We start from the raw sequence: 14,073 nt of genomic DNA, 5'->3' as shown, positions 1-14,073 counted from the left end.
GTGTTTTTTGTTCATTTTTTTTGCAATAACCAAAGCAAAGAAAGGAATGATCTGGGTCTCTTACTATTCGAAGCTTACGCAGAATAATTGAACTGAATTGAATTTTATTACATTTGCATAGTTACTTAAAGCCATTGCAATACGAGTTTACAATGAAATCATGATAAGATAAAATTACATATTTGCAAAAATTCATAGCTCCTTAAAAAGGTTAAAACAGTTAAATTGCTATCAGGTAAAAATTGCTTTGTTCTTTATACTCATAGTTCTCAATGTAAATTATGCGTTCTGCCCGGCTTCATACTCTGTCTGGGCGGTACTATTATCCAAAAGGAGACGTTATTGAGAAACCAGTCCAAGTGCTTATATGGAGATTTCCCAGGTCCAACTTAATGGTGGCAGTCTCATGTCATAGTTAGGAGTGCACACAGTAGTCGCAGCTTCCCCTTGGCCTAGGCGGAGTTTAAGCGTTCAGTGGCATTTTTTCACAGCTGTATCTTGGAATCTCACTAGTCTGCAGTTTAATTGAGGTGTTGCTGGGTCAAAACATGCCAAAACTGCTTGTTTCCTTGAGCGAATATTCCTTTGGTTTTTGGGGGCTCTTAGCTTCTCCTTTCCTGTATCAGCTTCTTGTAGGAGCATAGTAAATGGGTAATATCGCCCTGGCCATTGTTGCACAGACTACAAGATGTTCGAGAGGGCTCCCTCTTCTATGGTGAAAGGTTCTGAGTGCACAGGATCAAGCCAAGGCGAAGTTTTGAGAATTTTAGTTTCTGTGGTTTCGGGTAGCCCAGATAGAAATATTTTCGAGGGGCCAAGGCTCTGTAGATGTTCACAGTCATCCAGGCATGCAGAATAAAGATTTACAACTATACAATTAGTCCTAAAGTTGGTGCAAATAATTATAGGTCTTCTGTTGCTGTCTTATGAATAAATCCAAAATTCCATATTTAATTTCGAAACCAGTGAAACCAAATTAAATCCATTGCCAATATTTTCCATTATTCTGTGCCTGAGTAATAGTTTTCAATTGTCTTAACTGAGTTATGATATTGCAAGAGCGAATTTTATTTCCTCACAAAAATGTCTTTAATTAATATTGTGCAAACCCTGCTTTTTAATGGCAAATATAATAAACACAGAGATTTGTAGTAGGCAATCATACTTAATAAAAGCCTGCAAGTGAAGTAAATGTGTGCTGAATTAGGTTACCCTAAAATTCGATGTCATGTTAACTGATCCCCTGGGATCACAGCTTACTGGACTTTGGACGCTGCTTTGACTCATCTACCGGTTCGTGACCCTGTCGGCCTTCCCCTCCTCCGTCCATGCTGTGTCTCTCACCCTCCTCTCCTCTTTCCCGCCTTCATTATCTGTCTACTTCCCCTGCTCCTACCCACCTTCCCTTGAATCTCTCCCCTTGCCTTCTTATCCCCTTATATATTTGTGCTTATTGTTTATCTCGACCTTACAAGTAACTATGTTGCCATCCTCTAATAACTGTGTAACCTTTGTAACGATGAAACCTGTAACTATGATCTGATACTCAGGTAAAGTGCTCTGATACCTCCGGGTCTAGCCAGCGCTATATAAAACCTTTAAAATAAAATAAAAGCCTGCTTTCAGGTTGAACCGTTTTTTGCACTAGATGTTTTTCTCTCTTTTCTGCAGATGTTGTAATTTTCCAGAAGTCTTCTGTTAGTAAGTGAATAGACACTTGTTTTGCATTAGACAGCTTATAGTGAGGTTCTCACTGGGAGGAGAAGAGGCAATAAAAAGAATGAGTCATGAGAAGAACACTCTGAACCACAGAAGGCAAACAATGTATCTTTATAAGGTTTAATGTCTAAAGACTATTATACCAGTCTGATAAAAGGGGAGTTTGCCTGTTACCAGGTGTTTACTGTATTCTTTTGGGAGGATGTAGGAGAGAAAAGAAAATAATGTTGCAACACAGTATATTGTTTATCTATATAAGTGCTTATTTCTGGAGTAGCAGCCTGATTCTTTTCCCAACTCTCTGACTAGAGATTCACCTTTGAGTTTCTGATACCTTCTCCATGAGAGCTACCTTAATTAGTTTTGTTGATTATCTGTTGATTTTGGAGCTGAGAATACTTTCCAGCTTATTACGCTATGGCTTCGCTCATTAGAACACTTTATTGAGTATCTGAATTGACACTTTATTTTAACTTTATTCTAAAATATTTAGATTAGCTAATTTCTTTTATGGAAAACTCTTGCCGAATCATAACAATAATTACTATTGTAGTGACTAATGTATTATTTTACCTTATATTGAAATATCAATTATTGGATTATGTTCTTTTCAAATGCTGATGCTTAAAGACAAATTTTTATTGAAGAAAATGAGTAAACCTGGCATATTGAAAAATCAAACTCTTTTAACTAACTGAAACTATCTTTATTGACTGCACTAAAATTCATTTACAATTTATTGGACTGAAGTAGATGATTGTACCTTAGTTCTCCGTCAAAACAATCAAAGATCTATACAACCAGTGGCGAGGGTTATTTAATAGTTACATCCAAAGATTAAGGTATAGAAAATACCACTTTCTCAAATTGTAGCGAGAGAACAGTTATGCCACTGGAGAAAAAGAACTGAAATAATTTGTCCCAGTTTAGAATTGCACATGTCCTATTAGCCCAAAGTTTGAACTTAAAGCCTGATAAAGTTCAGGTTTTGAAGCTGGATGTAGTGATGGAGTTGTGAGTATCAATTGAATTATGTGTTGCAGTTGTCTGATGAAGTGTCTGCCATTGTGTTAAAGTTGTTTATTTTGTGTTATTGTTGTCTGATTAGGAGTCTTGCCATTGTGGTAAAGTTGTGTATTTCATGTTATAGTAAAGTTAATAGAAAAGCTATGATTATAATTAGATGTTGAGCAGTAGAAGTGATTATTTGGCTCAAAGTAGTTCAACATTTGTTGATAAGTTGAAGTGTTATTTGGCTGCTAAGGTTTGTGGTACAGATTCATGGGTACCATCAACTCCACAACTGAGATAGGAAATATAATAACTTGTGAGTATACTAATATTGATTGTTGTTAGTGGAACCTATTGCGCAAGGGGGAAGCTGTATCAGTAAAGGTGATTTCATGCTGGTCGTAATTTCATTTGTGTGTTTGTGTGTGTGTAGGGAAGTTGGAGGGTGTTAAAACGTAATTTCCAATTATTTCCTGTGTGAACCGACTACTTTGAATTCTTGAGTGGAGCATGCAAAAGTTATTTGTTTATTGTGAGTGTTTACCGTTTTAGAATTTGTTTATGAGAACATTGTAAAGGAGGGGGAACTGATACAAGGCATGAAGAACTACATCAGAGTTGCCACACTGGGATCGGTTAGTTGGTGTGAAGTGCTGTGCTGAGATTGGTTGACGAGTCATCAATTAATCAGCTGCAATATGGTGTGATATTGCCCTTAGGGACATTGTCAACATTGCTAAGTTAGCATGACCTTTGCTGCCATGATGCTGCTTTTACACATGTTACTTAATTGGCTTTGTTTTTGAAAGAATCTGTTTGGACCTTTCACACAAGAACGGGCAGCCTTTAGGGGTTCTCTGCCTTTCCTGGAGTTTAGTCTGAACACGATGTGCAAGGTTGTTATTCTGTTCTGGTCAGTCCCTAGCACCTAGATATAACATTCAATACACAGCTGCAATACTGAGGACTCGTGCTTTGATATTATGGGGTGCAAAAACAACAGTTGATGGACAGAATGCAGAACAATGTCATACATTCACCCCAGTACAGAGATCTGGGCCTAAATCCATTGTTTTTTGCACTCCACACCACCCCAGTTCAGACATGGCCATATGCAAATCAGCCTTGACCCTGTGCCTCATGGGAATAGTCCAGCCCGAACTGCCAAGCCATGTCTTCCCTGGACCGGAATCAAGCATTTACTACCGGTTTCTGGCTATCAGCCGTCATCAGCCAGGATAGCTTGACTCCAGTGATGCGGAGAGCACTGGACTCACGTCTGAGCATACCCGTCCCACTTGGGGTGACAATGCAAAAACAACAGTTGATGGACAGAATGCAGAACAATGTCATACATTCACCCCAGTACAGAGATCTGGGCCTAAATCCATTGTTTTTTTGCACTCCACACCACCCCAGTTCAGACATGGCCATGTGCAAATCAGCCTTGACCCTGTGCCTCATGGGAACAGTCCAGCCCGAACCGCCAAGCCATATCTTTATTGGACCGGAATCAAGCATCCTAAGACAGGTTTCTGGCTATCAGTCGTAATCAGCCAGGATAGCTTGACTCCAGTGGCCTAGTGAGCACGGGACCCACGTCTGGGCACACCCTTCCCACATATGGTGAACAGCAAAACACACAAAATGATGATAGGAATTTTGCACAGTGGCAAAACATTCACCCCCAGTCACAGATCTGGGTTTAATCCATCCTTATTTTGCTCGCCAAGTCATCACTTAATCAGCTGCAATAGGTTGTTATATGGCCCTTAGGGACATTGTCAACATTGCTAAGTTACTTTAGTTACAATGGGGTAACCCAGTATCCTTCAGAACCTGGGCAGTCATGAAAAAATATACGGGTGCGTACTATTTCTTCAAGTTACTCAGGCTATTCAAAAAACTATTCACAAAAAGACAAGTTAATCAAAATAAATCCAAATCCAAACCATCTGTGGTATTTCAAGAACTTTTATAAATTGCATCATTTATAAATACCATATTTCAATGTATGTAAGCCTGTTAGAGGCACATAATGACACTTAATATGTGAAGAAGGTGACATTAAGTGCTTGGTGATATTGTGAAGGTGTAATATGAGGGGAGAGGAGGGGGAGAGAGAATTGGCCAGAGATGTAGAGTATATCAAGTAATTCTGCGGACTGAACGAATGAGTCTCATCGCAGAATACTACAGGTGGTCCAAGTATTGTAATGTCTACCTTACAACCCTGGATATGCACTGTTGGTAGGTCAATGCGGGTCTTCATTAGGACTAGGTAGTGGGTGAACAGCCTGTTAAGAATAGGGATCAATGGTCAGGTTTGGAATGGGAGGAGAAGTGCCAAAACATTACTGTAGCACTCAGGATGGCGAATAATCACCTAAGCAAGCCCATATGGGCTCGCCAGAGTTAGCTCAAGAAGTGTCACCTACAAGGCTGTGGGTAGTTGGAGCCTGTTGCTCCCTTCATTCAGTGTCGCTATAGGAAAAAATGGGTGTAACATTATTATCCTATTCTCGGCATCTCTCTCATGAGTCAGAAAAAGAGTGGTGGGTAGGGGACTCACCTAGATGATAAATGTAGGCGAGTCAGCGTTGTGATCAACTCACAGGGTACTCACAGGGTACTCAATCGCTGTTGTGGGTAGAAACTCCAGACCCAGAATGTAGTCTGTAAGGAGAAGAATGTGAATTAATCATCTCCATCCCAGGATTGGATTAGTAAATTAAACAATTGTGGGGAAATGGATGATTAGTTTCTCCACTTCTAGTCTGCTCACCTCTTAGATCAAACTATAATTCTCCTTTATCACATGGGTCATCACGCATCTAATTTCTTTGGCTGCTGCCGTGCTCACAATTGTGGTAGCTTGTGGCTGGGAGCATGACCCGTTTAAGCCTGCTTAGCGTGCGCGAGGACGCTTTGCCGGCAGGGTTGCATCGACCGGTTGACTAGCAACCAGTCCGGCGTAACTAAATCATGTGATCTGCCGTGTCGGGTAGCCAAGCACGACACAGTTGCATTGGGAAGATATTTAAAAGGACAAAACATGTGATGGTGATAATATTTACAGTGTGTTGTAAAATACATTTGTTACATGAATTCAAGAAATCACAATGCGCGTCGAATGACAAAATTCACAGATATTTACCGCAAGCATGAGCGGCTGATTACTAACGCATTCAAATTGCATTAGGAATGCCAACAGTGACTTTGAGTGGCGAAGTTTAGTGGCATGCTTAGTATTTGGTTCCTGGTCCTTGGAAGGCATGGCTTGGCAGTTCGGGCTGGACTGTTCCCATGAGGCACAGGGTCAGACTGATTTGCATATGGCCATGTCTGAACTGGGGTGGCAGAGTGGGCTAAAGAACGGTGATGGATTAAACCCAGATCTGTTGACTGGGTGTGAGTGTTTGATTGGTTCAGATGCTCTGTCCATCACCACCCCCTTTTGTACCACTTTGTTTGCCATAAGTTGGCGGGGTATGCTCAGACGTGAGTCCCTTGCTCACTTTGCCACTGGATTCAAGCAAGCCTGGCTGAAGACGGCTGTAATGCCAGAAACTGGTCCTAGAAAGCTTGTTCCTCCGCAACACCCTCCGCATGCTCCATAGGATCTACAAGTGGATCCCCACTGAAACGAGAAGAACAGTCACCCAGGCCCTTGTCAGCAGTAGGTTGGACTATGGAAACGCACTCTACGCAGGAGCCTCGGCCAAACTCATGGGACCGCTCCAACGCATCCAGAACGCCTCTGCACGCCTGATCCTCGACATCCCTCACCGCAGCCACATCTCACCCCACCTGAGAGACCTGCACTGGCTCCCGGTCAACAAGAGGATAACCTTCAAGCTCCTCACCCACGCACACAAGGCACTCCACAACACTGGACCAACGTACCTCAACAGACGACTCAGCTTCTACACCCCCACCCACCATCTCCGCTCCGCCGACCTTGCCCTCACTACAGTCCCCCACTTCCCAAGAGCGACCTCAGGTGGCAGATCGTTCTCCCACCTCGCCGCAAAGACCTGGAATACCCTCCCTACCCACCTACTCCAGACCCAAGACCTGCTGAACTTCAGAAAACTCCTCAGGACCTGGCTTTTCAAGCAGTAGCAGCATTTCCAACCCCTGCGCCTTGAGACCCTCACGGGGGAGTAGTGCCCTTTACAAATGATATGATTGATTGATTGATTGTTACCGGTCCAGGGAACGCATGGCTTGGCAGTTCAGGCTGGACTGTTCCCATGAGGCACAGGGTCAGACTGATTTGCATGTGCAATGTCTGAACTGGGGTGGCAGAGTGGGCTAAAGAACGGTGATGGATTAAACCCAGATCTGTTGACTGGGTGTGAGTGTTTGATTGGTTCAGATGCTCCGTCCATCACCACCCCCTTTTGTACCGCTCAGTTTTATATGGGGCAGAATTATGGGGATTTGACAACTTAGCTCCGCTGGCTACAGCCCAAAATAAATTCCTGAGGGCCATTACTGGTCTTCCCTAATCAACACAATTATTGCTTCTCTTTTTAGATTTGGGTTGTTATTCTATTGAGGGCACGGCGCGATTTAGAACAGTGACTTATTGGAGAAGGCTTTGGGTTACACCAGAATTGTCCCTGCACGCCCAGTCTCTTTGTTAGTAAATGGCTTGCCCTGAATCATAGTAAATGCCCCCTCTGTCCAACACAGAACGAATTTTTAGCACACATTTTATTTGTATGCCCTGTTTATAAAATCCCAGGGCACAAATGGCTCAAACCAATTTTTTTGATTTTGGGCATTAGTTCTGGCAACGAAGCATTCGGTGTCTTAAAAACAGATATTAATGAACCCATAGTGATTGCAGTTGCCAAATTTCTAGGTTGAATGTGGGCCATACGAGCAAAGAAGATGAGGCTATGATAACTTGTTCTTTAGAGTACCCACCTGGTTATTTATACATATATAAGCTGAGACTACTGGTATTTGATTTCTGCGGCACAATTGTCAGAAGTTTTATTAGTTTTAATTATTTATTACATATCAAGGCACCTTATTATTGTGAATCTACTTTCTCTTTTGACCGCCATTTTAATGTATAAACATGTAAAAACGTATGAAAATAAATCAGATAAGGATGTTTTAAATGTAAACGTCTTTTATGGTTTTTAATCGAAATAAAGACATATTGAATTTAATTGCAATTAAAAGACACTCATACTGGGGTTCAGATTCCCAGTTTCTCTGAAGTCAGCCAAGTGATATATTTTAATTAGGAGGTCCTTAGAATGCTTTTATTGGCTCTTCAAGTGGAACAAAGATTGCACTATAGCTATAGTCCCAAAACTTCAGGGATAGTTGAAAAGTTATATGGAACATTGAAGTCTCATGCATTTAATTCTCTGCAATGGCCAGATGCTTTGCTGATGGTTGGATGAGTCTTTGAAGTAACCCTGACAGGGGAACAATAATATTTCCAGATGAAATCCTCATGGGTCATGCTATGAGGTTGCCTACTGTGTCTGCAAACAGGCTTATTAACATCACTGATGACATGATACTCAAAGCGCGAGACATAGGCAGGCCTGTCTTCCTCATCATCATGCTGAAGAGACTGAGCTGGGCCACCCCATTTGGCTTGATCTTAGGACGTCCAAGAGGATCTGTTTTCACTTTACTTTTCGACCACAGGTAATTCAAGTTTCCTGGTCGAGCCCTGAGTCATTAATTATACATTCCTTGCTGACATTCGGGGTTTGTTTTGTTCTTCTAGCAGTATCGTTTTTAATAGCATTGGGTGGAACTAATGGAGTTTCACTCTGCAGAATTCCTTAGAGTTACATGAAAACTCCACAAGACTCCAGGGAGTTCCGCAAACAGGTGGAAATCAGCATGTTGCATTGCTTGCACTAATGTTTAGCACGGTATTCACCCGTTACAACGCATCTTTTACTCCGCACTACCACTACAACGCGGGCATTACAACGCATACCGTTACAACGCATTGAGCTGGGGGGCGCTCTAGGATAAGAGGTAAGTTTAATTTACTATCCAACACCTTCCCTAGGGTCCACGGGGACTGGAGTTAGAATAGTAAATTATACTTACCACTATCCAGCACCCCAAAGCGCTATGCGTTGTAGCGGTATGCGTTGTAAATACCGCGTTGTAATGGTACGCGGAGTAAAAGTATGCGTTGTAACGACATACATCCGTTTAGCACTGGGAGCTTGTTCCATGCTGACAAAATCAGCGCAAATGGCGAGAGGGCACTGCATCTTGATTTGGGTTTGCTGTCGCTCAAGTAGATTAGACAAGAATAAATTAGCTAAACATGCTGCTACTAACTGTGCTGTCTAAAAAACTGACAGTTTATTTGAAGTAGTGAAATCACACTGTACTATAGTGGAAGACCTTCTCGCCAAAACACGAAACTAACCGCATTAGCTACATTGATTGGGGAAAAGCTTAAAGTGCATTGTAACCAGCCTTGAAAGCTGTCAGTATAAGAGAAAAGTTCCAATGGCACCCAACTTTCCTTCTTCCTTTAATAATCTTTTTCAGGATATTAATGCTGTGTGTACACATAGACGTACCCTTTTTTTGCAGCTTGGTGCTTGCTCCAGTAGGGAGCTATCAGAACACTCCTCAACGTTAATGTGTTGTGTGGAGACCCAAACTGCGTACATGTCTCAGGACAGCTTGATGCCTTTTTCTATTATTATTTCACTTTGATTGTATCATTGAAAAATGAGTATGAGACTATGTAGCATATAGTAATGAATCTAACTGGTTTACTTACTAAGTGTGCCGCACATATTGTAAGTAGCGCAGATCCTGTACCTGTTTCAGCCCTTCAAACTGTAATACCCATTCCACAAAGTATAAGTGACATAGCAAATATAGGGGCTGACAAGCATTGGTCTCATATCAATGTCTAAAATTCTTGTTATCCCATTGTGCAAACTAGAAATTAAATGAAATGAAATGAAAATGATTTTTATAGAGCGCACATAGTTACCCCGAGTCGTCCAAGCGCTAAGACTAAGAGTGTTAACTAGGGAGGCGTAGAGCTGGGGAAGGCTTTACTTATTAAATAGGAATGTTTTTAGTTGTTTCCAAAAAGATATCAATTCCGGATTGGACCTTAGATGAAGAGGGAGAGCATTCCATAGCTTAGCAACATTGAGGGAGAAGGAACGACCTCCGGCTCTGGTTCTTCTGAACTTAGGCACTACAGCCAAAAAAGCATTGGCTGATCATAGTTGTCTTCTGGGGTGATACGGGGTGATTAGAGGGATACTGATTGCTGGACCGGTCTCCCAGAGAGCCTGACGGGCAATGCATAGGGACTTAAAACAAAGTCTGTCCTTAACAGGAAGCCAGTGCAGTTTTTTCAGGCCGGGTTTAGCAGACATCCTGCATGGGATTTGCAGTAGCGTGCGAGCAGCGCAATTTTGAATTATCTGCAGTTTCCGCAGAGTAAAATCAGGAGCTCCTAGGTAGAGGGCATTACCAAAATGCAAACGTGATTGGATCAAGCCCTGTATCACCATTTGTCTGGCTATAAAGGGTAGTAGGGGGAGAAATTTCCTAAGGGTTCTGAGTAGGCCGAAGCAGGTAGCGGGTAGCATAGTTGCCTGGTGGTCAAATGTCAGGGGCTTATCAATCCAGATACCCAGACTCTTGATAGCGTTCTTAGGTACAGGTGGCGGGTCTAGATTGGAAGGCCAAATGGAACTGATTGATGCTGAAGCTGTACTACCCAGTAGCATGAGCTCTGTCTTGTCCCCATTAAGTTTGAGACAAGACAGCGTCATCCAGCTTTTTACCTTCTCCAGGCAGCCTACCAGGTCCACCTTGGCTGAATAGTCATTTTCCTGTGCCAGAGAGACCACCAGCTGAGAATCGTCTGCATAGGTAACGATCTTAATACCATACGGTCGGACGATCTCAGCCAGCGGTTTCATGTAGACGTTAAATAACGTCAGGCTCAGGGAAGAGCCCTGTGGGACTCCACAGCCAAGGGGTTTGCTGGAGGAAATACTGTTTCCTTCATATACCTGGAAGGTTCTACCACTGAGAAATGACTTAAGCCATTCCAGCGCCCTGCCTGATATTCCAATATCATAGAGACGCTGCAGTAAGATTTTATGATTTACAGTGTCAAAAGCAGCGCTTATATCGAGGAGGATGACTGCCACCGATCCTCCTCGATCCAAGATTTTTCTGGTTTCCTCCATGACTGCCAACAAGGCAGTCTCTGTTCCATGTTTGGGGTGAAAACCCATCTGTGACGGGGCAAGCAGCTGATTACTCTCAATGAGGCCATTTATATACTTCTCTACAATTTTGCTGGCCCACGGGAGCAGGGAGATGGGGCGGTAGTTGTTTAGGTTGTTAGTATCCATATTGGGTTTCTTTACAAGTGCCCGCACCATAGCCTGTTTCCACGCAGGTGGTACCGTGCTAGTCGCAATTGAGGTGTTAAGTACTTCTAGCAGGGTGGGAAGAATGGTCTGAGTAACGGTGAGCACTATGCGTGGGGGGGCAGGGTCACTAGGGGATCCCGATTTCACTTGCGTCATTAGAGTAGCAAGTGATTCTGATTTAAATAGGGGAAACTCACCTAACGAAGGTGATTGACTACACAAAGTGCCCTGTACAGAAATCGTTGGGGTGTCCACTGGGCCATTTAAATCACTGTCCAAGGAGAAGGATGAATAAATGAGATCAATTTTATGAAAAAAGAAATCTGCTAGATCGTCACAGCGAGCTTGTAAATTGTTGTTCATTGAAGGGGATTGAGGGAGTTTGGTGAGGCTTTTCACGATCTGATAGATCTCTTTTGAATTGGAGCTAGCTTCCGTAATTTTTTGTGTATAATACACAGCTTGTGCGCTCTTTATCTCTTTTTTGTATTTTCTGATGGCTTCTCTGTAGATGTTTTTTTCTGGCTCGGCGTACCCCAGGCGCCATTTTCTTTCTAGTCTCTTGCACTGGCATTTTTTCTCCCGGAGCTCCGCCGAGTACCAGGGAGCAGTGACTCTGGATCTTTTTAATGTGTTTTTTTTGGTAGGCAGTATGATATTGAGCGATTGTTTTATCCAGTTGTTAAATTTGGCATATGCTATTAGGGGGTCTTGAGTAGTTAAGGGCTTTGTGGTCTCTAACTTATGGATCCACTGGTCTAGTGAAAGTCTAGACCAGTTCCGTGCTTCCCGTAGTCCTGGTGTAAGTGCAGGAGTATTATGGGTTTCCCACATGAAAGAGACTAACCAATGGTCCGTCCATGGGAGGGCAATCGGAGTTTCAACCATCAAATTGGGGCAATTGCTAAACACCGGGTCTAACAGATGGCCTTTAACATGCGTGGGTGATAGGACAATGCAGAGAGATCTGCAATTAGCTCTTGAGCCTTAGAATCTTTTGTATCATCAAGGTGAGTGTTTGGGTCACCTAGCAACGTAAAGTTAGAAGGGGAGGAGGCCAGATCCGCAACACCCGAGGGCAGAGATGTATAAAACTGTTTTGCAGGCCCTGGTGGGCGATAAATTAGTGCCCCTGAAAAACTAATGTTCGGAACAAACTCTAAACAAAAGGACATGCTTTCGCAGTCTAGGAAAGGATTCGGGGAACATCGACAGGCATAGTGAGCTCTGAATATAATAGCCAGGCCACCGCCTATCCCATGAGGGCGATCTAATCTAGCTATTTGATAGTCCTGCGGCAAGGCTTGCACTATATCAGGGTCTGAATACGGGGTGAGACACGTTTCAGTTAAGAAAACTGCATCTGGTTGAAGGTCGTCGAGCAATATAGATATTTTTGTCTGATGCTTGGGAAGGGACCTGCAGTTAAGAAGAAACATTTTATAGGTCTGTTGGCTCTTGACCGGGGGTAGGGGTTTGAGTTGGGCGTTACATTGTTGGCACAGAGTAGACAAGTCTAAGGGATGATAAAGGTGACAACACGACTTCCTAGCCTGTGTTCTCAATCTATGCAGATCGCCAGAGCTATATGTATTGTGATGCCCTGTAAAGGTAGCAGGGTTTGTGGCCCCTGTACCCGTCCGGTCTCGGACGGGTGCAGACGGGCTTGCCTTTGGCGCGCCCGCTGCGCCGGCGGAAAGTAGTGGCCATGGTATACCGAGCAAGGGAGGGAGGGGCGGGAGTCAGGCAGCAGCTAGAGCGCTACCCCTCCTTACCCCCAAGATGCCGTCCACCCCTCTCTCTCACCGGCTGTGCAGGGAGTGGACGTTGGGAATGGTGCAAATGAGGTTGAGCCAATCAATCAAAGTGCAAAGTGCAATTTTGCGTAGTCTAAAATCGCGGCATACAACTAGCACAGTTACATCGTGCAAAGCTCATATTCAAATGTGCCTTCATTTGCCTTTGGGTATTTTGGAAGCTTGTGATACTGCAGTAATAGAGGGGAGTGGAATAATAAAGTTTTTTCGACAAACGTTATCCAGCAATCTGAAGGGAGCATTTTGCAGTCAGGAAGTAGCTGTTCCTATTTACAGTGCAATGAGCTTGGGTCCTGGGAGTCATCACTTGGAGGTAAACATTAAAGTTAATGTGGTCCATTGGATAAGATCCGTGTTATTCATTTGTCAATGAGGATTTGGTATATGCAGAACATCTCCCTGGCCCTTTTGGGCAGTGGAACTATATTGGAAATACACGAAAAGGGGCCCGGATGGTGGAAGGTTGAATAACTCTCCATTTTAAAGGGGGGCGCTAGAGGGCGCACTAGCAGCATGGCCGCACTAATGTGAGGCTCCTGCAGCCTGGAGACTTTATCCGTCATTAATCCTACTTTACCACCATCTGCGCTTACTTTGTCCGTGAATCCTGCTTGAGGCTGGCCTGATACACCTTTGGTTCAACTTTCATCCGTTTTCGACGTTCCTGGCCGAAGTTACAGTCGGTAGAAGATCTGACCGAGCGGTGACCTGGAGACGCCTGATGCTGCTGGCCGGGCTGCCGATCTACTTGAGACCGCGGCGCACCACGAGGCGAGAGGGCCTTCACGCGCACCCCTCTGCCGGGCCTCCCGGCTCGTTGCTGCCCTGGGCGATTATCGCCGGAGCGAGAGGACGACTGACAAGGATCCTTCCTTTGCATTTGGTGAGACGCTGTGCTGCTTTGCAGTGACTGCTGCCTATAGAGCCGGGTTGCTGACTTTGGCTCCGGCGGCCATGTGGAGCGGCGACCATTGTGTGAGACAGGTGAGGCGGGGTATTTTACCTGCTCGTGCCCCTGGTTGCTGTGGACTTTCACCGCTCCCCCTGTATGCTGGCTGGCCCGCGACTGCCGGCATTGATTTCCTTGACATTTGGTGCGGCGC

This window comes from Lissotriton vulgaris, chromosome 9 (assembly GCF_964263255.1).
Source record: "Lissotriton vulgaris chromosome 9, aLisVul1.2, whole genome shotgun sequence".
NCBI classification, from domain to species: domain Eukaryota; kingdom Metazoa; phylum Chordata; class Amphibia; order Caudata; family Salamandridae; genus Lissotriton; species Lissotriton vulgaris.
Note: the sequence above shows the minus strand (reverse complement) of the source record.